This window comes from Argiope bruennichi, chromosome 1 (genome assembly GCF_947563725.1).
Source record: "Argiope bruennichi chromosome 1, qqArgBrue1.1, whole genome shotgun sequence".
NCBI lineage: Eukaryota > Metazoa > Arthropoda > Arachnida > Araneae > Araneidae > Argiope > Argiope bruennichi.
The window spans coordinates 125,811,284-125,836,855 of NC_079151.1; the positions used below are offsets into that span (position 1 = coordinate 125,811,284).

Genomic DNA, 25,572 nt, shown 5'->3' on the forward strand with positions numbered 1-25,572 from the left:
CATATTAAAGACAGAATCACATTTACAATTCTTTAAAACAATTTACATTTACAATTACAATTACATTTACAATTCTTAAGTTGTTCCATTTTCTTATTTATATTAATTTGGTTTACTTTATCAATAGTCGAAAATAAATTTAGTTGTTTTAGTAATTCTTTCCAAGCAATAAATGAATTAATGTGGCAAATAAAAAGCTTGTGATCTTGAATTACAGTACCTAGTTATTATAACCACCTCTAAATCGTGTAGATTGTTCATTTCCTCTTCTTTCGGAAAATAGTACACAACAAAAACAAAATACCGAGTATTACGGTTTTATATAACCAGTTACGAAGATGGGTTCGCCATGAGGCATTTTTTTTTAAGTAGTACGCAAAGGAACACATTTTTTAAAATAGTGCCTCGCGAAAAATGACCTATCTTCAGCATTCCTAAACAAAAAACTCCTCTGTTGTTTACAGGTCCGGTTTTAAACACCAAACATTCTATATTTATCAATTATAATACTTGACCTGGATCACCTATAATCAGTTGATCATATTTGTTACTATCATTTTCGTCGTTATGCGATCTAACCTTGTAGATGTGGTAAATGACCATAAATCTGATTACCTTACGTTTAAAGCATGTTGCATGCTTTCAGTAAATGTAATCAGTGTCTATAAACTTCGTAAATTTCCAGACCCATCAATTGCTTCAGTTAAATTTATTCCTCTCATCTTTTCATAAAGCTATTATTGGTCTAAGCATTATTTTAATGCTTGAAATGCCCTCAATTGCGGGGCCCCGGTGCAAAGCGGCCGCCGCAGCCCCAGATGGTCCGCCCTGCGCAGGACCATTCCGGCTTGTTATCTTACAATACCTCGAGAGGGTCGGAGATTTCCCGCAAAATGTTTGTAAAATGCACCATCAAGGAAGGGCAGCTAATAGACAGAGGCCAGTGCGGGGATAACCTGTTGCAGAGTGTTTAGCGAGATTTTGAAAAATATGTCTGCAATTTCCAAATAGTAGCTTTTTAAATTTTGCGATTTCAAGTGTTAATTGCTGAAATAATGAAATATTTGTGCTAGAAAAATAATGAAATAACTATTCATGCAAACAAAAATTTCCTTTTTTCAAGTAAAAATACAAAATTTCTTCTTTTTATACTTTCAAACATTTATGTAAAGCCAATGAATGATCAAAGAGCTACTACCCTGATTTTAGCAACAATGTTATCATTAATTCTGTTTCTGTTGAGTGCAATCATGAAATTCTGTCGGACATCAAACTTTTAATATAGAAAGAATACAGAAAAAAAAGAAAGAAGTTTTAATAGTAAGCTAACCTTTTTGCTAATTGCTTTGCTTCTAATTTACAGTTTCAATAAATTAATAAGATATACTTTTTATATCAAAAGTATATATATCAAAATTAAATTCCAAATTAGTACTGATTGTAATAACATATTAAAATAATTTAAATTGGTAACACGGTAAATACGTCATTTAAATTTAATTGAACTTTGTCTTCGCGTCCCTCTAAATCCAGATTTTTTAAATTTTTATTTATTTATTCATTTTTGTGATATTGGAAACACAAAAGAACTTCTCAGTATTTGATTTGAACTTACATATTTTAATGTTTACTTAAAATTATCAGACGTCAGAATGGTAATCAAATTTATTATCAGATACATATTAAAAATTGTCGCTTGAAAATATAGCATCTGCCTTATTAACATTAATTTCTGTTAATTTAATTTCTTTGTTAATTAGTTTTCTACATTTCAAAAGAATCGCAGCTTTTCTAAACATCAGCAGAGTAATTGATTACATTTATTTGAATAATGCTTATTTATCTTAATGATTGTAAAGTGGATCGTAGAATACTGCCCGTTATACACTAATTATTTTTAACTGCACTGGATTAAAGAAAAAGTTGAAAATTTTTCCTTGCTCTATTAAAATATTGTGCACAATGATACCCGCTGGAAAACTTACTTTCTCTATACATATATGCTAGGAGAGAAAATACATATATAAATGCATCCTCAAAATAAAGATAGAATAAAATCCGCGATAAATTCAGAATTTAATTCGTTTAAGTTCGAATCAAAACAATGAAGAAAGAAACCTTAATTTTTTTTGTCCAGAATACTAAGCATCGGGTTGGAAAATGAATTCTTCATTGAGGTTACAATTGCTATTACACTTCTGTCAAACTGATTCAGTTTGAAAAATTAATATTTTGGATTAAAAATTAAATTCATTTCATTGGCTAGAAAAATTCAGTTCATAATAATTTTTTATTAATCCAGAATTTAGTTCAAAAGGGTTTTTTTTTTTTGTATTTGCAATTTTATTTTAAGATATTAAAAATTCTTTACAATAAATCTTAAAACATAACTTTTTAATTACAGTTTTGGGAATGAAAATTAATGGAATGAAGAATGTAGAAACCCAATTCTAGAAAATATTTTTTAATTAATTAGCATTACATTTATTTATCAAATTAATCAGTAATATAAAATTCAAACTGATCATTGATTTTCAATTATGTTTACTCTAAAATAGCAATGAAGATAAAAGAAGGATAAGCTTTTAAACAGAAACGTTTGAAATGCCTTGTTGTAAAACAAAATACTGAAGATTTCGGTGCTTAATTTTTATTTTAAAAAAAATCTTAGGAAATATACACGAGTCGACATTATAAGGATTGCAAAGGTTAGAAATGAGCATAAAATAACGATACAAATCTATATTATTTATAATGAAGAATAAAGAAATAAACTGCATTATTAAATTAAAAAAATAATATTATAAAATCAGATTCGAGTATGCATTTTCTCTATGAGAGTATGACACTATAATATATGAAATACTAATTTCTATGAGCTTTACGCACCTTTATTTCTTTCCATCGAGTCCAATGTACTTTTGCAACTGAGAAGAAATTGCTGGATTAAAGATGTCGATTACTTCGAAAAACAATAGTCACGTGCAAAACTGATATTTTTAAAAAAGAATTCGTACACAAAGCAAAAGAAAAATAGAACTTTAGAATTTGTTTTGTCTGTGTTCCGTGATTCACATTTCCGCGAAATACTGTGTTCGTTTCAGCGCTGTTTCGGCCGTGAGAATGAATGAATTGCTGAGTGGCTGCTTTTTATCTTTCATCATAACGAAGTTTTTATTGCTTATAAATTCCTCGTTTGAAAATTATTCCCTGCTCTTAACCACTTAGTGTGCTATAAATATTTCAAACATCTTTATGCGTTGTCAAATTTTTAGTCGATATTTCACTGACTGGTTACAAAAATGATTAATGAATAAAAATATGTTCATGTGATTTATTTATACATCATACGTCAAATCTAGTGCCTCAGGGGGTTTTTCCTGGTACTCAAAATACAGATATAAGAAAGAGTAGTTTTATTATGAAACATTATTCACATGATTCGCTTATTTTAAGACGAATTTTCTGCCTTCGTTTACTATTCAAAACTGTTCTCAGTTCGTACACAATTCAAATCTAAGTCGAGGAGTTTAAATATTTGAATTTGGAAATTTTAAATTTTTACTGCTTATGTCTTGCTAATAGATAAATTTTCTCAGTTGGGATGTCTTTTTTTATCTCATGGTTCTGGGCGAGATCTTAATCTTTAATTCTTTTTAACATCATTAATCTATAAAATATCTGAAATTTATAATTCTTGATTTAAAAAAACATGCCTGCTAAATATATAACGTTTCAAGCATTAAAAGACGCAATAATAAATGCTGTTATTATAATAACTTTATAAAGATATTAGACGTCACATTTTTAATCCAGTTACACCGCAAAAATGAATAACCATAGTTTTTACCTATCATATTATATTTTAAAATCCTTAAATAAGGAAAATATTCATTTTCTTTTCCAAACGCAGTTTCTATTATTTTAGAAGCTGCGTGAAGCTTCTAAATAATTCCTAATCATGTAATAAAAATTATATGAGAAATCTAAACCGGGACTAAAATTATTCCAGCTTAAAATCATATAAAGGGAATTATAACAGAAAACAATTTAATAATAGTGTAATTAATTATTACCTTAAGAATAAAATAATATCCTTCATTTAAAGCATTATCTAAAATATAATGATCTATACAACAGAAGAAAAGGAAACGATTTAAAAATGTTATGAAATGATGAGCTGGATTTTATTAAAATTCTCACTCTAAAAACTATTATATGAACTAGCCATATTTATTAGGAAAAACTTTTGATAAAATCTACATATAATCAATACGAACATGGAGATAGTATTTTCGAGAATAATACCCAACAGCGGAGTTAGGCATTTTGCGAACCTAGGCAAGAAAATTAAGTTTGAAATCAATAAAAATTTTATTAAAATTTTAACTCTAAAAACTACAGATGAAAAGCAGATATTGAAATATTTTTATAAACTACAGAACAGAAATAATATACAAATAACAAATTTATATTATTGGGAAATTCATTTCTAAAATTTTAAGATGATGTAAAATTCGTCCCAAAAACATCACCAAAGGACATTGAAATCAAAATTATAATTAATGTTTTGAAAAGAAAATTGTTCCGAGCTGCTCATTCTCGATTTCCTATTTAAATTTCGGTAAAATTTGGTAATGTTAAAAAGAACGTTCTTTCGTGTAATGCATCAATATAGATAGACAACAAATACAGACATTAGTTTCTAATAATAATATAGTATTAATAGACAATGGTTCTTAAATATTGACGACACTTTTATTTAAAAGGCAAAAGAAAGGAAACAAAATTATGAAATCGTTTAGAAAGACTTTAAATAAAATTTTAATAAACTTACTCAGAAGATTGTTTTAACTATTTAAAAGGGAAAAGTTGAAATAAAAAAAGATTCGAATAATTGCTTACATAAAAATTATGATATGCTAGAAAAATATAAAATAAATATATTCACCATTATCCAGTAGACACAAATAAGTCATCCGTTTACACAATGTAACAACACAGTAAACATGTAACATTTAATACAAGCAATAAGAATAGCATTTCATTTACAAATAAGGAACAAGAAAAACATAAAAACTGAAATATGATTATTCTTAACGAATTATATGAAGTCGCAAACGATTTTTTTAAATACGCATGGAAATTTATTTATTTTTGACTGAAATGTTGCCAGCTCCTAAAAATAAAAACTTCTCTTCAATTATAAATAGAAAAAAGTTAAAGTGCGGCATTAAGTAAATACAATACTTTTTTTAAACTCCAAACACATTTATTTACTATTTAAAGAACTTAAATCTATGCAATTCGTTTAATAACCAAATAAGAATAATAGTGTTTAAAAGATTAATTACTGTTACTGATTTGTCATTATAGTCTCATTTAAAGGAATTCTATTATTGATAATTTGGAAAAGACTGCATCTAAAATTTCCTGAACAATTGGAGGAATTTTTTTTTTATGTGTTATTCTCTGCTTATAGAAAATATAAATAGCGTTTCATTCCTACTTATTTGTTAAGAAACTTTTGATGAAATCGATATACAATTAATATGAACATGGCGATTATATTATTTTGTATCATGTATAGTATTTCGTATTCTCTATTTATATCTGAGGATATTTAAGAATAATGCATAATGGAGGACTTAAGCATTTTGCGGCACTAGGCGTGAAGATTAACTTTGAAAACTATTTAATTTTTTATTGAAATTCTATCTCAAAAACTATAGACGAAATGCGGACATTAAAATATTTTTACAAACTTCTTAAAATTGCAAAAGTATTATTACAAAATCAAATTTATATCAAGGGAAAATTCATTTCTGGAATTGTAAGATGATATAAAATTCTTACCAAAAACTATCACCAAAAGACACTGACCTGTCGTTTAGTTTTTAATCAAAATTCTAATTGATGTTTCGAAAATAATTGCTCCGAGATGCCCATTCCCACTCTCCTATGCAAATTTGGTCCAAATTTGGCAATTTAAAAACAACGTTCTGTCATATAATGCAACAACACACAGGAAAACATTATATACATACAATATTCTAGCAATAATAGAAATAGCAGTACAGAGATATTAAGAATGGCTGTTAAATATTGACGAAGCTTTTACTTAAAAGATATGAGAAAAAAAATTCTATAAATTCCTTTCGAAAAGTTTTAAACGAAATCTTAATAAACTTGCTCGGAAGATTGATATTAAGATTGCTTTGATATTATTTTAACCATTTAAAAGGGACTAATTGAAACCAAAAGGATTCGAATAACTGTTTATAGGAAAAATAATCTTTGAGTAAGGTACAGAACAACTATCAATAGTTGGTAGAGCACGAAAATTCGATTGTTTATCTTAAAATTCAGAAAAATTCTAATAACTTAATTTTTTTTTCCTGACATTACTTATGAATGAATTACACATATCAAAAACACATTCATCAATTTAGTTTTAAAAATTCAATAAAAATAGTAAAATTTAGTTCTTTTTTTTTATTTGTCATGCATGTAATAAGTGATCAAACTTCAAAGATCAGCTCGAATAGTTCTAAAATCTGACATTGTCGCCTAGAAAATTATTCCCCGGTTGGAAAAGTGCCCTATTCTTAAATTTAACATTCTGGATTATTCTAGTTTTACGGTAATTAGTACATATTTTAAATTTCAAAAAGATTAATAAGGCTAATTTTTTTAATCTAGCTTCTTAAGAATTTTTATTACTCAGTAGTTTAAAATGGAAAATCTAGATGAATCCTGCTGATGTAAAAGTCGTAAAGATATCAAAACATTTCATTTATGTGTCTTTCTTACTGCTCGTTTCCTCTCCTTCTTCTTCTTTTGAAATATTTATATTTAATTATTTCATTGTTTCTGATCTATTAATTAAATTTTTAATATTAAATATAATTCAATTTTTATCCGAAACAGCGTTTTGAAATTAAAAATTTGGTCATTAATTTTTTCAACGTCCGAAAATTGGTTTAAAGTAAAGTAACGCGAAATTTCAATTCCATCGTACCTTTCCAATGAATTTCATACATTGAAAGATGGATTTTTCCACGATTATCATGAAATCATTACTGGATGCCCAAATTTATTCAGTGATTTGTTTTTAACATCAACATCATAATTTTGTGGCATTAAATGCTTTTTATTTCCATTCAATAGATTAAAAAATTAGTATAGCTCATCATGAGACCACCAATTTCCAAATTAAAATCAGTCAGAATCAAATTTGAATAGACGTTTAAACATTCTAAATTAAATTCGTCTGTCATCTAATGTAAATTATATGTCGTCGTCTGTGTTTCTTTTCAGACAGTGTCTGTAAAGAAAGTGTCTGAGTTTACTTATTCTTATACCAACAGTATAAAAAATGTGCAATATTCCGCCAATAAGCATGGATTCTAAATTTTAATTAATCGCCTTGTCTTCTGATTCTCTTGAATCCAAAAATGCCATTTTTGAATGATGCTTTGATGGATGAAAAAACTCAAAGGAGAAATCTGTTGATCTATATATCGCGATAAATCAAAATCACGAGTCAGGAGGCTGCATTTTAGAATATTATCGTAAATTAACCGGTCTGTGGGAACACAATCATTTGTGTTTCCCAGAATATACGAAACCAATAATTAAAAAGCAGAATATGCAAATTAAGTGAAATTTGATATGTGGTCTTGTCATCAAAATCACATATCTGTATCAAATACTGAAAATCGGTCTTAGAGAAGAATGAATGAAAGAATAAAGTGCATTCTCAATTTTTTTCACTACACTACGAAACTAAATGGGTTTATAAGTTGTATTCGTTCAACGAATTCCTCAGAAGGGAATGAGTATGAGTGTTGATTACATTTGAAGATGCTTTTTAGATGTGTCCCAGGTTTGAAAGCGAACTTTGGAAGTCAATTGAACTCACGGGGTTGGTGACGCTCGGTGCGTGTTCATGGGTATTTGGCAGAAAGGTTATATTGGTGGTTAAATGACCACAGATAATTGGTGAGGTAATGTAAATATGCATGGGAGGTTTGCAGATTTTGATAAACGGGACGATAACTTGGCAGTACACAGAAAAAATACGTATATTTCAAATTGATACTGGTAAAGTCTCAGATCAAATATATAAGTAATGAGATTCAGCTGAAAGGTTTTCTGTTTCCTCAAAAAAAAAAAAAAAAAACTGAATACCTATATGATAAAATACTTGTACCCATAACTGTCATATATTATATCCTTGTAACTTTATGTAAATAAATACATTCTAGGTTCTTTTGCTAAAAAATCAAAATGATTTCCGTGTTACCTGAATACGTCACAAAAAACAAGAGAAAATCAGGGAAAAACTCTCTCGTTTGGAGAATAAAGACTCGCGAATGAAATAAAATCAGCAACAACATAACAAATATACTGTCACATTGCATAAGAAAATAAGCCACTTATTAATAGATTTTAGGTGCATTTACAGGTTATATGTAAATATTTACATCATAATAAGTGTATAATAATTTTTAAATCTGAAAACAAGGATTTACTTTGCAAATTTAACATCTTGTATAAAAAACAAAAGTTTTAAAAAAAATCAATATTTTGAAAATTAATTTATCTTAATTCCTTTAAGATCATATAGATAGATGTATCTTAAAGGAGAGCTAAAGGTTTTGACTTAATATACAATAAATACAAATAAAACAAACGCAAATAAAGAAGTACTTAACCCATTATTTAACATAGCATACAGAATTATAAAGTAGGAAACCTCACAGAAAGAAAAACTTTAACCTAAATGAAGCTAACAATAAATTTTTATATACAATACAAAATAAAACAATAAAATTTTATATAAAATATACAATAAAAACAATAAAATTTTATATAAAATATACAATAAAAACAATAAAATTTTATTTTAGCTTTTGGTTTTATCCCTAATAATTATTTTAAATATTTATCTCTACTAAAAATAAAGGAGATCTTCCTGAGGGATACTTCAAAATGGAAAGGAAATGCTTTCGGAATGACAGTTGATTCTTACCACCCTGATGGGTACGATGTGAGATTGGCTATCCTCTACCGATGACGGGAGCAGTTGTACCGTAGCCGGTGATGGCTTTTAGAACTCAACGATAATTATTGTCAATGCTGTCGTGTTGTTCCGGTCATTCATACTTATCCAATGCTTTCTGCCATGGTGAAATTTTTTGTTGATAGTAATAAAGAATTACGTTTATGTGTGAACTGAGCAAGCCGTATGACCTTGAGTTGCACTCTTTGTGCGTATATACTTCGGGAGGTGCGAATGTGCATCTCTGAGCAATTATTGTGAAATTTTAATGAGAATTTAAGTTAAGTTAGGATTAAGCGAAATTTAGGACTACTTTAGCAGCAACTTTTTTAAATTATTACAAAGCAAAAATGATTTTTACATCATCTTAAAGTTCAAAAAGTTTTCTCTTTAATTACATCAATTTTTTTGTAGTATATAAGTTTTAAAAATTGTTTTAAATGCATTTCATAATATTTTTCATCGTTAAATTGGATATCAAATCATTTTTACTGTTGCTTTTAATATTTATTTTTTCCAGATTTGATAATCAAGACATGATTAATAGCTTATTATTCGTTATTGTGTAAGTTCAGTATGCTGCATTATTTAAATAATTTTTTTAAAAAATTAGTTGAAGTTATAGTTAAAATTGAACTTTAAAATCAAGCAATAGTCAATCCTGTTAAAGGTGCGTCCATTTTTAAATGCTACTGCTGTATCTTGTGATGTAATAGAAAGTAAAAAGTTATAGGCGGAAAATTATGAAAAAGCATAATAGGATGAACAGAACGCTGTGAATCTTCCAAAAAAGTTATTTATCAATCAAAATTTGTTCAAAAATACTTTACTGAGGAAGCAATTAAACACCGTTATACAAACTACTGATTTGAAATTTTTATCCCGGCGAATCAATGATAGTCAGTTATTAAATATATATCCGTGATTAATAAATTTCATACAAAACTTTTATTTTATTTATTTATTTTCATTTTATTACTCTAATGCTTTGAGAATGCATATATCGCAGATTTATCTCTTTTATTCAAAACTTAAATCATTTTTAATATCGAATAACAAACTGTTCTACGTAATTTTTGCGACAATTTCCACCTCTTCAGCCAAAATCTAAAACAGCCGAATATGAATCATAGCTTACTAGCATCGATTAGCAAAAATCCGCGTGTGAACAACACAACGGATGTATTTTCAGCTGTCAGCGAATCGATGCTAACCCCGAGTGAATGTGCCCTTGAATGCTTTCTATACACAACACGTCCCTAGATTATATTGTGCGTGACTGTACTGTATTATTGAAGGGTAGGGTGCTGGTTCAAGGCACGTCTTTCAATCGGATAACACTTCAAAAATTCAAAAATTCTTCTAAATAAAATGTTTATTGCCATATATTTCTGTAAGTTAAATTAAACTGAGTTCATCTGTTTTAATCATTTATTGAATATTTGCCAAATTAAAAAATATTAAAATGCGATGAAATAAATTTCCATTGGCAAACAATAATATTCTAAAAGAAAATGTCGAATGGAGGCTAACTTTTTTTGGATTAGAAATATGAATATACAAGTTTACTGAAATTGATTACTATCCTCCTTTGGTGACCTTTCTGACAGGTGTAACACTCTAAAATTTTCATTTAAATATTAATGTACTTTATTCTCTTAATCGCTATTTTAGGTAATTATGTTTAAGCTTCAAACTTCGATAGTCATATAACTCATATTATTATCAAAACCTTACGATTTTTTTCTTTGTACTATATTTATCTCTAATTTGTTGTAAGCTGTCGTAAGATTTAAATTTGAATTTGAAATAAAAGAAATAAAACTTCAATAAATACTTTTTTTTTTTTTTTGCTGAAAACATATTTTTTTAAACATGGCTAGAAAATCAAATCTTACAGCATTATAATCTAATTCGTACAACATAAATTTTTATAATTTATGTAGTATTTCAAAGAAATATTCAATAAAAATGTCTCTGATTAATCATAAAAGTGAGTTTTACAATAAAAAACATTGGAATACTGTAAATAATATTTCATTTTAATCAAAAAATGTACTTTTGAAAACAATTATGAAGTCTAAATTTTATACAGTCCTTCAATCGTAGAAATCATATTCAATAAAATTATCTTAAGAATCTAACGTTTCAGTGTGCTGCGATCAAGCTTTGGACCGAGTTAAAGCTTTGAATAATAATTATTTTAGGACAATAAACAATTTCTTTATTTTAGACGATCACTCTTGGGGAAAGTCCAAACACTTTCTTCAATATGGTCGATGGAGAGGTCTAAAATTGCGCTTTATTATAGAGTAGGCATATTAAAATTTTCAAAACATAAATTGCAAAAGAGTGCGACTTTTTAAAAAAATATTAGTGTCTCGAGAATATGTTATTAAATTTGACACTAAGAACAGAAGATTTGTATAAAAATTTAAAATTCGTAATTCATCAGAACATTTTTTGATTCAAACCACATAAAATACAATTATTTATTACATTTAGATAATTTTTTTCTTAGATATATACGCCAATTAATAAACATTTAGAAATTGACTATTGGGCCCTGATTAGAATGCATATTCTGCACATATTAAACTATATATGCCTTAAATAAATTTTGAATTAATAATATAACTATTTTAAAATGTCACAGAAAACCTTTTCTCGCATTCAATTTTTTTTTAATAAAGCAGTTATATCTTTTTCATTTACTTCATTTCATACAGACACGCGCTAAAAATCGCATTTTTCTATGTTCAAGTTGCATTAATAGATAACTTATGATAAAAGCTAATTTTTTCCCATGCATGCGTAACATGTTCTTGCAGGTTAAATTTTATATTATGCAGAATAAATTGTTGGAAAATATGGTTAGTGTATATATTTTAATTATTTAAAAATAGAAACTTAATTATTAGGTCAAAACATTAATATCATTGAAAAGATAATTTTTGTGAACTTTAAGATGGTACAAAAACTATTTTAGTGCTGTAATATTTTTAGAAATTTCGCTTCACTTTTAATTAATGAAAATTCTAATTAAAATCTCAAAAAAATCGCACATAAGTGCACATTTGCACTCTCTAAAGTATATATATGTGCCATGTTTGTTAACTCTAGATGAAACGATCTGCTTTGTAGAGCGCCAACACATACACAAACGAGCGCGCCGCGAGGAAGAATGCAAACAATGAAATAAGTTTTTAAAACTTATAGGGAAATTCAGAATATATAAGTGGTATCATTAATGTTATTGTGGTTTTACACACAAGGATAAAACTTCGATTGCGAACAAAAATTTTAATATCAACAACAACAAAAAAATTATTCGAATCTTTAGTCCCAAATATCTCAGCATGATAACATTTGAAATTTGATTTGTCTGTCTTTACAGTATTTTTAGAATTTACACTTCAATTTATAACGACAATAACGCCAAATTTAATCAGATTGAGGCTTTGACAAATTAAAAAAATAATAAAAAGTTAATGAAATAAGTTTTGATCATGAACAATAATATTAACTTTACAGAAAATGTGTAGTTAAGGTTAATTTTTGTTCTATTAGAATTTCAAATATACAAGAATCAAGACTTTGTTTATACTGGTTATTAATGAAGAATTCAACCTATGAAATGAGTTTTTGAATCTTAAGGAGAATTTGAGAAAATTTAAGTAGCATCATCATCATACCATTGTGATTTTGTACATATGGAAAAAAATTCTATTGCCAATAAAAGTATAGATATTTTTTATTACATATTCGAACCTCTGAGCATGATTAATTTTTGAGGTTTCATTGGACTAGCTATTTACAAAAGTTACTTTTCATCATATAATAACAATAATGTGTACCAGAAAATATATTTAATATTGTCGCAATGTCCTTTAATATGAATTCATTAAAATAAATGACTATGTTGAAAAATCAATTATATTTGAGAAATTATGATTTTTTTGTATTTAATACCCTTAATGTTTGAACAGGTTTCTTTACAACACTGTTTGAATTCTATTTCTTGGGAAGTTACATTGGTTTTTATATTTGTATTTCCATAGGTTTTAATGATATTTCATATCTTTAAATGCTGTTTTTCCAAAAATAATAATAATTGCCAAAAAAAATTTCCAAATAAAATTGCCATTTCTATTGCCAAAATTTTTTTATAAAGCTTTGTTTTTTTAATTACATATTTGAACCTCTTTGATAATCATCTGAACATGATAGCATTTGAGGTTTGATTTGATTTTATATTTTTAAAACTCTTCTTCATATAATAATAAAGTTCACCAAAAAATGTATTTAATATCGTCATAATGTCTTTTAATATAAATTCATTAAAATACATGACTACGTTCAAAAGTCTATTTTTTTTTAGATATTATGATTTTTTTGTTTAATATTATTAATGTTTGAACAAGTTTCTTTAACATTGTTTGAATTCTATTTCTTTCGAACTTACATTGATTTTTATACTTGCATTTGCGTAGGTTTTAATGATGTTTTATGCCTTTAGATGCAGTTTTTCCAGATTCTTATCTTTTATACCATCTTTTTTACAAAACACCTCATAAATTAAAATCTAATTTACGTTCTTATCTCATTTTTATCTAACTTATTGTTTTTGTTCAAATTTGGTATAACAATTTCTCAATATGTTTTGTAATTTTTAAACTAAAGAATATACAAATTATTCATTTAGAAATATTGAATAATTGTTCTAATGCTTTACAATGTGAATTTTTTAAAAAATTTCTTTTTTATCATTTAAAACTCAATATTTGAAAAATGGGTAAAAATAAGGTTTTAATTTTCAGCCCAGGAATTAGGCATTTTTTAAACTATATGCAAAATTTTAAATAGATCATTTGATAATCCTCAAAACTAGAAAATTATTTTCTTTATTCGGCTTTTCAGTAATAATTTTTTAAAAAAATCCTTTTTTCTAATTTAAAAAAAAATTTAGTCATTTAACTGATATATTTTGGCTTCATAGATGTGTTTTTCGATCTTTTTTTTTTATGAAATAAAATATATCCGGAACGTGGTCACATAACTTAAACAACAACAACAAAAAAAAACTCGAGTTAAAAAATATATACTTAAAAGGTATTTTGAAATCCAAATTAAAAGCAGAGAAAAAAATAATACGAAAATAAAAATATCATTGTAAAGTTATTATTATTTTTTTGAAAATTTTGTATAGTGATCTAAAAATGATTTTTGTCTAATAATATGTTACGAAATTAGTGAATAAAAACTCTGAGCTATCGATTAATTCTTAATTCAATTCCTAATTAAAATTTGGTCGAACCATTTTCTATTAATCATCTGGTAACTAAAAAATAATTTTCTTTAAAATTTGGTTGTACTGGTTCCAACGGTCTGCTATGTGATGCAATTTGGAGGATATTACTTTTCACTTATATTTGTGGAATCACTTAATCTTATTAATATGCCTATCTATGAAAATTATCATGTTTAAAATAGAAATCATGAAATAACCAAATATATATAAAAAAGCAGCACATTTCAATGAAAATAAAATTCATAGTTTAGAAATATATGAGCTTTTGAATGCTTGTAGTAACTACAAATATATAATAACGATATTTCTATTCCAAAATATTATAGTTATAATAAAAATTTATCGGACAAAAAAAAAAAAAAAGAATTAACAAGTAAGGTAGAGAAGAAAACAGTTTGCCGAAATTCAGAATTATGCATATAATAAATGCTTAAATACCCACCATTTCATTTTGAGTTTATTCTTTGTGACAGAACCACTGAAAGACTTTTTGAAAAAAAAAAAATCTAATTAATCTAAATTATTCTGCGGAGAATTTTTCCCTTTTTTGACTTTTAAAATGCATTGTGCCTATGAATTAATCAATAAATTATAATTTTAGGAAGTATATAGACATAATTTATATCCACAAATATATTAGCAAAGTTTTACTGTCAAAAATAATTAAATGGTAATAATGAAAATTTAATGGAATAATGAAATGGTAATAATAAAAATTAAATGGAATAATGAAATGAAATGGAAAATAATGAAAATAATGGTCCCAATAATGAAAGCCAGGTAAGAAGCAATATTATTGCTGTTATTAAAAGATTATTCGAAAGTTATACTTTCATTTTTCTTTGGGGGAGTGGCAACTACTTATTCTGTTACCATGGATACCATTACCATTTATGGGTATACTTAAATTGTTAGTAAGATAGTGGCGCCATATCATTTTTTCCCTTCTATTACCCAGTAAAAAAATAAAAAATAAAAAAATATTTCTACTAATGCCATTTATACCAATAAAAACTCTTCTAGCTAATTTACCAATGGATGCCTCACACTCCTTTTTAACTTTGATTTTTAAATCCAGTTATTAATTTTAGACATTTAATCCTAAAACTAATGATAAATATCAGTTGTGTGTCTTTGAAAGACATATAAAAAAACATTATTTATAATTATTGATCAGAAGTCTTGTCAAGCTACAGGTTAGGTGGGAAAAAAAACACAATGACAAATAGAAAATTACCTTTAAAGTTCCAGAAGTTCTGATTTGCTGAAAAATAGTGGATGCGCACAACGAAAAAATAATCAAACCACCTGCAGCTTATGCAGAGGAGAGAGGAAGAGACCATTTTATTTCTGTTCCGTGGTTTTGTTACTAGGCAACGAGAGGGAGGGCTCGGGTATATGTCAATCAAGTTGAGAACTTGCCGGGGGTTGGAGGAGCAGGCTTTATCCCTCATGTTTCACACTGGGGAGAGAGAGGATGTACATTGAAGTCCTACCCTGCTGATTTGGGAGTTATTTATAGATGGAAAATACAGTGAGCAAAACAAGATGTCGGCTGCAGATGTTGCGAGGGGATCTGTTGCCGTGGGCAACGTGTTCAACGAGCTTTAATAATAATAAAAAAAAGTGTTTCTTCAAAACAATTTTAAGAAAAAGTTTAATTTCACTGACACCTTATTTACGTCGTTGTGAAATAAATCTCAATAATCTCCATCATTCTTCTATAAGCTTCTTAAGTTTTTGTTAGTCAACGATGCGACAAACACTGCATTCTAGTAATTGGAGCGTAGACAAAAACAGGGCAAATCGAAAAAAAAGGACTAAAGATTTTACTGTTTTAATCATTTTAATTAAGGTCCAGCGAGACTTTCCAAGTATTTTCCTTTCGTTAAGTTTTGACTGGCAACTGTAAAAAATTTACTGGAAATTAGGATTTTTTACCCCCTCTCAGATAATTAGAACATTAGACATTTTATCTTAAAAAAATGGTTGCTGTAAAGTTGTAGAATATAAGAAAATGCCTAAAATAAATACCTATATTCAACATTTTGTGGCAGAAACATGAGCATTAGCTCGTATTATATTTAATTTTCCAATATTTTTCAAACTTTAAAAAATTCGTATTCTTTCCGAAAAACGTCTTAAAGTCAAAAATGTAACCTTGTATAATTTTATATATATAACATTTTTGTATGCAAATTCGTACGTTGAGGAAGCATTTGAGTTCTAGTGTGGTGGGAAAGTTTGGAGAAGACGTTCATGTTAAGATTGCGACATATCTAATTGATTATGATTCAAAATTTTTGTAGGTAGATTTCAAAATATTTTCCACGTAGCTTCCAAACGAGGTAGTCTAGATTTATTCACCTAATATCAGACAAATTGAACAAGTTTGTCACTGTTTTTCAATTTAAGTCAATGACAGATTGAGGCATTTCGTGACCCCAGGCAATAATTCCATGAGATCTCTTAATATATATATATATATATATATATATGGTTAGTTATGGTTTCCGCATGATGGTTAGTTCTCGCCACCCAGGTGGGTACAGACGTGGCGGATCGGCTACCTCCTACCGATGACGAGACATGCTTCCCAAGGGAAGAGGTGTACTGTAGCCGGTGATGGCCCTCAGGACTCAACGACGTATATATATATATATATATATATATATATATATATATATATATAAATGATTAATTTAATTTTACACTTGAACATATTTTTAAGTCAATTTAGCATGTTGATGATTTATTTTAAACTTTATTTTGGTAACTTTGTAAAAATGCTTATGTTTTTAGTTATATATTTAATATTATTTATTCAACAATAAAGCAAAAAAAAAAAAAAAAATGAAAAACCTAGCAATAATTATAAGTTAATGATTTTTTTGCTATCAAATATAAACATTTAATTATTGCTAAGGAACGTGAACAAATAAATTTCAAAAAAATCTTTGAAAATTATATTATACAAATTATTATACAAAACAAATTATTATTTAACAAGATCTGTCAAGTGAGAAATAATTTGCACCTCCCGCCAGGAGGTACCTCAGATATGAGGATGAAAAGCTTCCGGCATGATGGTTTGTTCTCACCACCTAGGTGGAGGGGATCGGCTACCTCCTACCGATGACAGGACATGCTTCCCAAGGGAAGAGTTGTACCGTAGCCGGTGATGGCCTTCAGGACTCAACCTTAGTTCCCGCCAATGCTGTCGCGTCTGTCCGGTCAGTCAGATTAATCCGTGTGCCCTAGTGATGAGTCGGAGTGGCTAAGTTATGGTTATGGTTACTTACTCTGTCCATACTTTATTTATAACTATATTACTTAGAGAATGAGAGAGATCCCACGGAAAAGCATTCCAGGATTCACAGAAATTATTTCATTATTGATTTCCGCTAATGATTTTGAATTCTCGGTGAGACAGCACCCTCTTTATAGCCAGGGCGAAGTTTCATATGCATTAAATTGCATATTTCCTACCTCTTTATTTTCAATTTCTGTTGAAAAAAAGTAGCTAAATCGCATTGGTTGTTCGGCATCGGTTCAGTATAGACAGATTAATGTTCTGTTTAGAAGCTATATGAAAAGTATTTTGAATTTATCTCATAATTTTGAATCATACTTGATTAATTCTCCTAACTCATTCTCCAAATTTCTACACCACATTAATCCCTTAATACTGATGCGCGAACATGTATGTATGTATGTATATAAAACTAAATATTTTCTGCTTACAATCTTTATTTATACTGTATGCATCGCCTCTGGGAAAGAGTTCCAGTGCTTTAAAAATTGGAAAGGCATCTTAACTTTAAAATAAAGCATTTTAACTTTTAATCTTTAACTCACATTTCTACAGTAGTTCATATAACATTGGCTATCATTTTACGCTAACTTTTATGCTCTGCAACTTCCATTCAGACTATTTTTACATTGAAACATTTCATAGAAATCTTGATTGTCACGTTTTCGAGTTTTATAAAAAAAAAAGGGGGAGGGAGGGGACCTTTTCCATTTCACTTCAATTTTTTTCTCCTAGAAGTCCCCCCTCTTCGGAAGGAAGCTGAATATTAGGGATTTATGAGGTTTCATTTACATTGGCATAAGTAAGGTTTCAACGGAAAAACAGGGACTTAATATTTTTCCGAAGGAAATTGGTTGTTAAAGTTATTGGACAAATAAAGAGAATTGGGAGAAGGGAATGAAAGCGGTGAATGAATAGCTGGATTCAACAATGGAAAGTAAGAGCTGCCAAAGAATTCTTACCAATTATTTTTTTTTTCTTTCCGAAAGGAGCTTGAAGCCCCACGATCACAACATTTTTTTTCCCCATTGTTTTTCAGTAATGTCATTTTTTTTACAAAATCCTGAGAAAACTCGAACTTATTCAAATTACAGTACACTCCCGAGTATCCGACCTAATGTGGCTGAAGGATTGGCCGGATAACAAAAAAGCCGGATAGACCAGGGTTCTACGAATTCATTTCTTTGTTGACAAATACCAGAAGGCAAAGTTTTTATACCAAAAATCACTGCGTATTTACTTACTTCTAAGCCCTCCATTTATCCCAATGTGAACGCAGCCTCGATCCGGTGCATATAAAAGCCGTTGCCGGTAACGTGTCAAGTTAAAACAGAAGGCTCTATACTGTTAGTTTATTTATGCTTATATGCTGCACTGCACTCCTATAGAATTTATTAGAGAAAAATTGTTAAAGGATATAAACTGTGCACATAAATCCTGTAATGTGTAACTGAAATGCAGGAAACATAAACAAGACATGAATATAAATCGTAAGCCTAATTCCTAAGGAAATTGGCTCAAATTAATTTTATTTTACACTGATATCTAATTACACAGGTATGAAAAGGTAACTCTAAGATAAGAGTCAAAACTTGCTGTTTGAATGCTTTGAAAAATTTAGTAGATGCCTTGCCTTATTCATTTAATTACGATAAAAGAAAACAAGGTCGGATTGTCGTGAACCAGATACTCGGGAGTGCACTGTAAAACCAAATATAATTTAAATAACAAAATATTATTCCAAGGATATTTTTTTTTCCATTTTCAAATTTGATTTCAGATTGGCATGTTTAAACTTTACCTATACTGGCATATCAACCCTGACAATCTTTGCTTTAGAGTATTTAGACTATATGTTTCTGGAAAACAGTGGTAGAAGTTCAAAGACTCTGGAAGAGATTGAAGGAAGGAAAGAGATTAAAATCAGACGATAAAAACCTGCAGATAAAGTAATTTAAAACAATTTTGTTTCTTTGTTTTTCAGTAATGTCATTTTATAATGTTATTTGATTTACAACATCCTGTAAAAACTCGAACTTATTGAAATTAAAACCAATTACCATTTAAATTACAAAATATTATTCTTAAATTTTTCCCCCTTCATTTTTAAATTTGATTGCAGATTGGCGTGTTTAAGTTTTACCAAAACTAGCATATCAACCCTGCCAATATTTGTTTTAGAGTATTTAGACAGTATATTTCCACTAAGCAGTGGTAGAAGTTCAAAGATTCTGGAAGGGATTGAAGGAAGGAAAGAGATTAAAATCAGACGACAGAAAACGTGCAGATAACAAACATAATTAACGTTTCGATCGTTCCCCCAATCCAATTTTGAGAACTTCGGGCTGATCTGAAAAGTGGAAGGCTTTTACTTACGAGGTAGCAGGAAGGATCAGAAACAGCCAGAGAGATAAATCCATCCAGAGGGGTGAAACTCAAATAAACTCGACAGAAAATCAATTCCTGGGATGGTATGTTTTAATGAAATATATTAAACTCTCACGTGGTGAATGCCGTAAATATTTGTGTAGTAAATATTGTTTCTAAAGCCTACTTTGCCGGCTTTTTTTCCTTGGCCATGATGTTTTTATGTCACCGCAGGAGATATCAATTATTTCAGCGCTTTAGTCCATTACAGCGGAACGCACTCCGTTTTCTGCCTTAAAAGACTAAAGTAAATTTAATTAACTCAGCTAACCATGTTCATATTTGCACATAGAATGAATGGCCTGCGATGCTGATGTCAGAAAAAAGTGAGTCCAGGTCCATTTTTATCCTATTATCATCCTAAGGGGCCCTTTAGTGAGTGAGTGAGTGAATATTATACAAGCGCAAGATCCATTCTCTGGATAAACTGCGCCGCAACTTAAGGGGCCCTTTAAGTAATAATAATAAATGTCGGGGAAGATAGTTGTTATTTTGTCTTGTTCGCCTTTTACAATAACCCGTCTTTAAAAATCACATTTAGAACACAAATTGACTATGAATTGCCCTTAGAAATAGTCAGGTTTCTTAATTAAAATAATCAAATGTCTTTAAAATAATCACATTAAGAGCAAAAATTGACTATGAATTGCCCTTAAAAATAGTCACGTTTCTTAATTAAAATAATCAGATGTCTTTAAAATAATCACATTTAGAGCACAAATTGATGACAAAAAAGTATTAACGCACTCACAAATTATAAACTGACCAGAATGAAGGTAATAGAAATTTCTGTAAAATTTTGACACTTATTTCAGTCTAATTAACATTTACAACTTCTTTTTTTTTGAGTTATACAGAAAAATGCGAGAAAACATTAAGAAACATTAAATTCTTTTCTAATTTCGGCAATAACTCTTTAAACAAAAAAAAAGTGCTTTCTCAACTATTATAATAACTAAAAATAAATATAATTTTTTGCACTTATTTAAATGCACTAAATACTTCAGATATTTTAAGTAGTAAAAGACTATTATCTAACAATTTGTTTTAGTAATATATATTTACAATGAAAAGCCGAAACAAAATAAAGGTCATTTCATTTATTTTATATTAGTTGCTATTGGCTATTAGTTGTTTGGCCAGAAATATTGGTTTCATTTATTTTATTTCAATTAACTTAATGATTTATTTAATTTCAGATATATCTTTTAGATATAGCATCATGTCAATGATTTATCAAAATTATCAGACATTAAAATCATGTTATTTTAATTGCCTTACTTAAGTTATGTTTATTATGTATAAGAAACTATCTAATGGAGACCAGTTCCATAATGTCATAATGCTATTAAAAACGCAGTTGCCTCTGCTCATCTATTTTCTGAATTTCATTACGTTATAACTTCACTTTCTTATTCATTTTGTTAACTACATTAATATTAAACTAGATCCTTTCTCATTACTTGTAACAATAGCAGGAAACCACGCGACTAAATATTCGAGAAAACAATAAAAACGTATTTTAGGGCAATTTTTTAAAAATTGCCAAAATCGAGGGAAAAAATTTGCCCGATTATTATTTAAAAGATATTTTTTCTTTTAAATTTTGTCATGTAGAAAAATTCATATATATATTTTTTTCTTTTAGAAATAATTGAGGAGAAATACCAATCTTCAGGTAAAAACTAAATAAATAAAAAAAAATTAAAAAAATCGGTTTGAGGGGCACATTTTTACTTTCCAGGTTATATATGCAGTAAATTTTATTAACTGTAGTCAAATGATGGAGCACCTACACAGACACACCATCATTCATCTTTATTATTAGTAAAAAAAAGTAGTTATAAAAGTGTTGTCTTAAGTAATGATTAAATCATGATTTGTTACATTTGATGAAATCATGATTTGTAATTTTTGATGAAATGAAATTTAATATGAAATTTAAAAAAAAAAACATACATACGTCTAAATAGACTATTTATCATATTAACCATATTTTTATAACTTTTGGGAAATACTTACTTTACAATCTTACAAATTAGTATACAACTAGGAAGCAGCAAGATAAAAAAAAAGTAAAATCTTATGATGTTATTATCTAAATCAAGTTATTAACTTATAAATAATCTTTTCCGAAAAATTAGTGATTGCATTAAGAATTATTTGATAAACACATTTCCGATTGCAAAAAATTTTTGTTATTTTTTAAAATTTTTATTCAGTGAAATATTTTTTTTAAAAAATTTTTAATTATTAAACCTTCAGATGACGAGAACGACACCTAAGCTGGTACTCCCTCTCCAAACTTCCACACCACACCAGGGGGAACACGTTTAGCCCCGACACATTTAACGTGCAACAGACTCGCTTACACGACAGTTCTTCGGTGGAATCGGGTCTCGAACCTGAAACCCTCCGATTCCAAAGCAGGGGCCTTATCACCAGACCACCGCGGCCTCAAAATGGTGAAAAGCTCTTAAAATAGTGTGAGTTACATAAATGTCAGAATTTGAAGTTTAAAAGTAATTTATTGAGGAAACTAATAAGAGTAATTTACATATAAAACATTCTAAGGAAATTTTACTTAACCAATAATTCTGGCGAACCAGTTGGTCGTCAAAGGCGGCTGATAGAAAATAATTAAAATTTAAAGATTTTATTTTTTTAAGGTCACTAATAACAATGTTTTTGAAAACTGATTTTATTAGATTTATTTCGCATCATGTAATGAATTTTCTTCATACGTGAAGCATTTGAAAATGATGACTTGATATGCGTATATATCAAAAAAGTAAAAATTAAGAATTAGACTTTCGGATAGCGATACTACTAAAGAATGTAAGAAGGCTTTTGGAATTTGCAAGCCATTTTTCAGAAATGTCTTTGAAATTTGTAAAGGAGGGATATCCTTCCACTCAAAGTATTTGGTAGCTCTCTTCGTGATTTCTAGTTGCAGTTTTTTAAAAAAATGCTCCTTTGCTGATTGTAACAATTCTACCCTAGTGTTCTTTTCATTTGGATCACAAAATCCAAGTGTGTGAAATCGCCATAAAGCTGAGATGATTGCATCATTAAGGATTGAACAGAAGACATACTGACATTCTTTTATATCTCATTTAGGCCGCGTTGGCCTGGTAATAAGGTCTCGGCTTCGGAATTGGAGGGTTTGAAGTTCGAGACCCGATTCCACCGAAGAGCCGTCATGTAAGCGGGTCTGGTGCACGTTAAATCTCTCAGGGCCAAACGTCCTCTCGCTAGTGTAGTATGGAAGTTTGGTGAGGGAGTATCAGCTCAGGTTCGTCCTCGCCATCTGACCGCGGTTCAAAACTACCAGGTGGGTCCCAAAATAGCTCTAGTATTGCTTTAAAACGGTACATTAATATAACTAAACTAAACAAAAAACTAATCCCAAATTCCAAATGCGTCTAATGGCCATAAATCTGAAAGGATTGCATCATTTATGTGACAAGATACAACAGTAGATTTACTGTCATTCTTTTCTATCGCATTTTTTTTTCCCATTAGCATCTAGCTTAATTTAGTTCCTACACAGACTACTCCTGTACTAAGTTGCTTTGTCTCCCCTGCGAGCAATTTGCCTGCGACGTCAGTCCCAGTTAACAAATGAATCTCTAATGGAGAAGAAGACTGATAAAATAATTGGTTCATCATAAGCATGCGCTACATAGGTTAAAAATACTCTGTGTGATTTAAGTTCTCTCATATAGGAAGCCAGTTTTTCTGAAGAAATATCGGAACAAATCATTTCTTGATCTAACACTTCAAAATTACAATGCAAATTATTATCTACATTACTCAAGTGTACCAAATATTTTTTTTTGATTTTCCGTTTTTTCAACACCGTTGAATAAAGAATGGAAAATAGATACCTTACTGATAACTTAATAATTCATTCTTTCTACAGCGTATTTTGATATATAAAATCTTTGAAACCCTGTATCATAGAGACAACGAATCACTGTTCCCACGAATCTGAACAGCTAATGTTTGTAAAGATAAACTTGGCTTAAGGATGTTTTATTAGTTAAGGAGCTGTCTGTAACAATTTTTTCTTCCGAACTTTTTTCATTATTTTTATTACTCTCACTTTCATCATTCGTATTGCACATGATAGACAAATGTCTCCCATTGCATTTAGAAAAATTAATTGTTTGCTTACAGAAACGAGCTATGTGTCTGAGTTTAAGCATCGAAAACAAATTCCGCCGTTTAAAAGAATTTCCTCCTTTTTTTCGTATGTTAAACCCTTCATAAATTTACTATCTTGAGTATCGCATGGCCTATTTGCTTTTTCACGAACATGATGATTTATCGTTTTCTTTTTTTTAATTCTGTTTTGTAAACTGTAAGAAGATCGGCCAATAATAAATTTTTGTTCCCATTCGTTTTCTTTTGGAAGAAGTTCAAAGATATAAGTCAGCCTTGAACTTTCTGCTGTAATTAATTCAGTTTGATTGCTTTCATAAACTCTCAATAAATCGTTTCGCAAACATAACTCTACAAGGGGATATAGCTACATAGCTGAAAAAATTTCTTTTGCAACTCCTAATGATTTTAATGTTTCAGCTGCCCATCTGAAGTATCGTACAGTTTAACTAAAGAATATTTTTGACCTTGAGGATTCGCGTTATTTATGACAACCGAAAGAAATTCTCTGATGTAAACTTTCAACAAATCCCCTCTTCCGAAGCGATGTTTTAAACATTTGACAGCTTTCTCATAATTTTTTCCTGTTGGCGGGAAAGATTCCACTAACTGCCTTGCTGGCGAAACTTTTGTGTTGATTGAAGCAAATGCTGAAATTTGTCATCATTTATAATATCTTCATCTTCATGAATCTTTTTAATTGCCTCAATCATTGGTGCCATTCCTTAACGTTTCCAATAAATTGTTTTAATTCTAACTCTGAAACTGTATATTTGCGATTAGTATTATTTTACAGATTCTTTAATTACAGTAACGTCTTTTTTAGATTTTTCTAACTCGTTTAATCTCCTCTGCAATTTCGTTTTTGTTTCGAAATATCTATCTTTATAAATAGTAATTGTTTCATATTCCAGATTAAGATTTTCTAGCATGCGCTTCACATCGCTTTGCAAATTAACTAAAATCTTGGCATCTAAATTGTTTAATTCTTTACATTTTTGTCCTAAAAGAATTATCTATGCCGTCAAGATATTTTTGTTCTCTACTTTCTTTCCAAAATTTCAGAAAGCTTTATTTAATGCTCTCGTAAAATTACTTCTCGTAGGAGTTCTTAACTTTTTAATGCTTTCGACATCCATTTCTAATAATTCCTCAATTCTAATTCTAAATACTTCGAATTCTTTATGCGAATTGTATATACGTAAATCCCGGTGGTGATGCCAGATTTTGGGATTTCTAATTCAAAAAAATCTAAATGTTAGAGAAATTTTATTCTTACCTGTATTT

General features: G+C 28.7%; 1 protein-coding gene across 1 annotated transcript in view; it reads right to left on the reverse strand.

Moving 5' to 3' along the window:
- LOC129975007 (histone-lysine N-methyltransferase NSD3-like) overlaps positions 1-15,693 on the reverse strand; it is a 194,969-nt gene extending 179,276 nt beyond the window's left edge. Inside the window, exon 1 of the mRNA XM_056087862.1 lies at positions 15,616-15,693. The gene's annotated coding sequence lies outside the window, so the exon portion shown is untranslated. The remainder of the gene's footprint in view (positions 1-15,615) is intronic.
- Between the last annotated feature and the right edge of the window lie 9,879 nt (positions 15,694-25,572).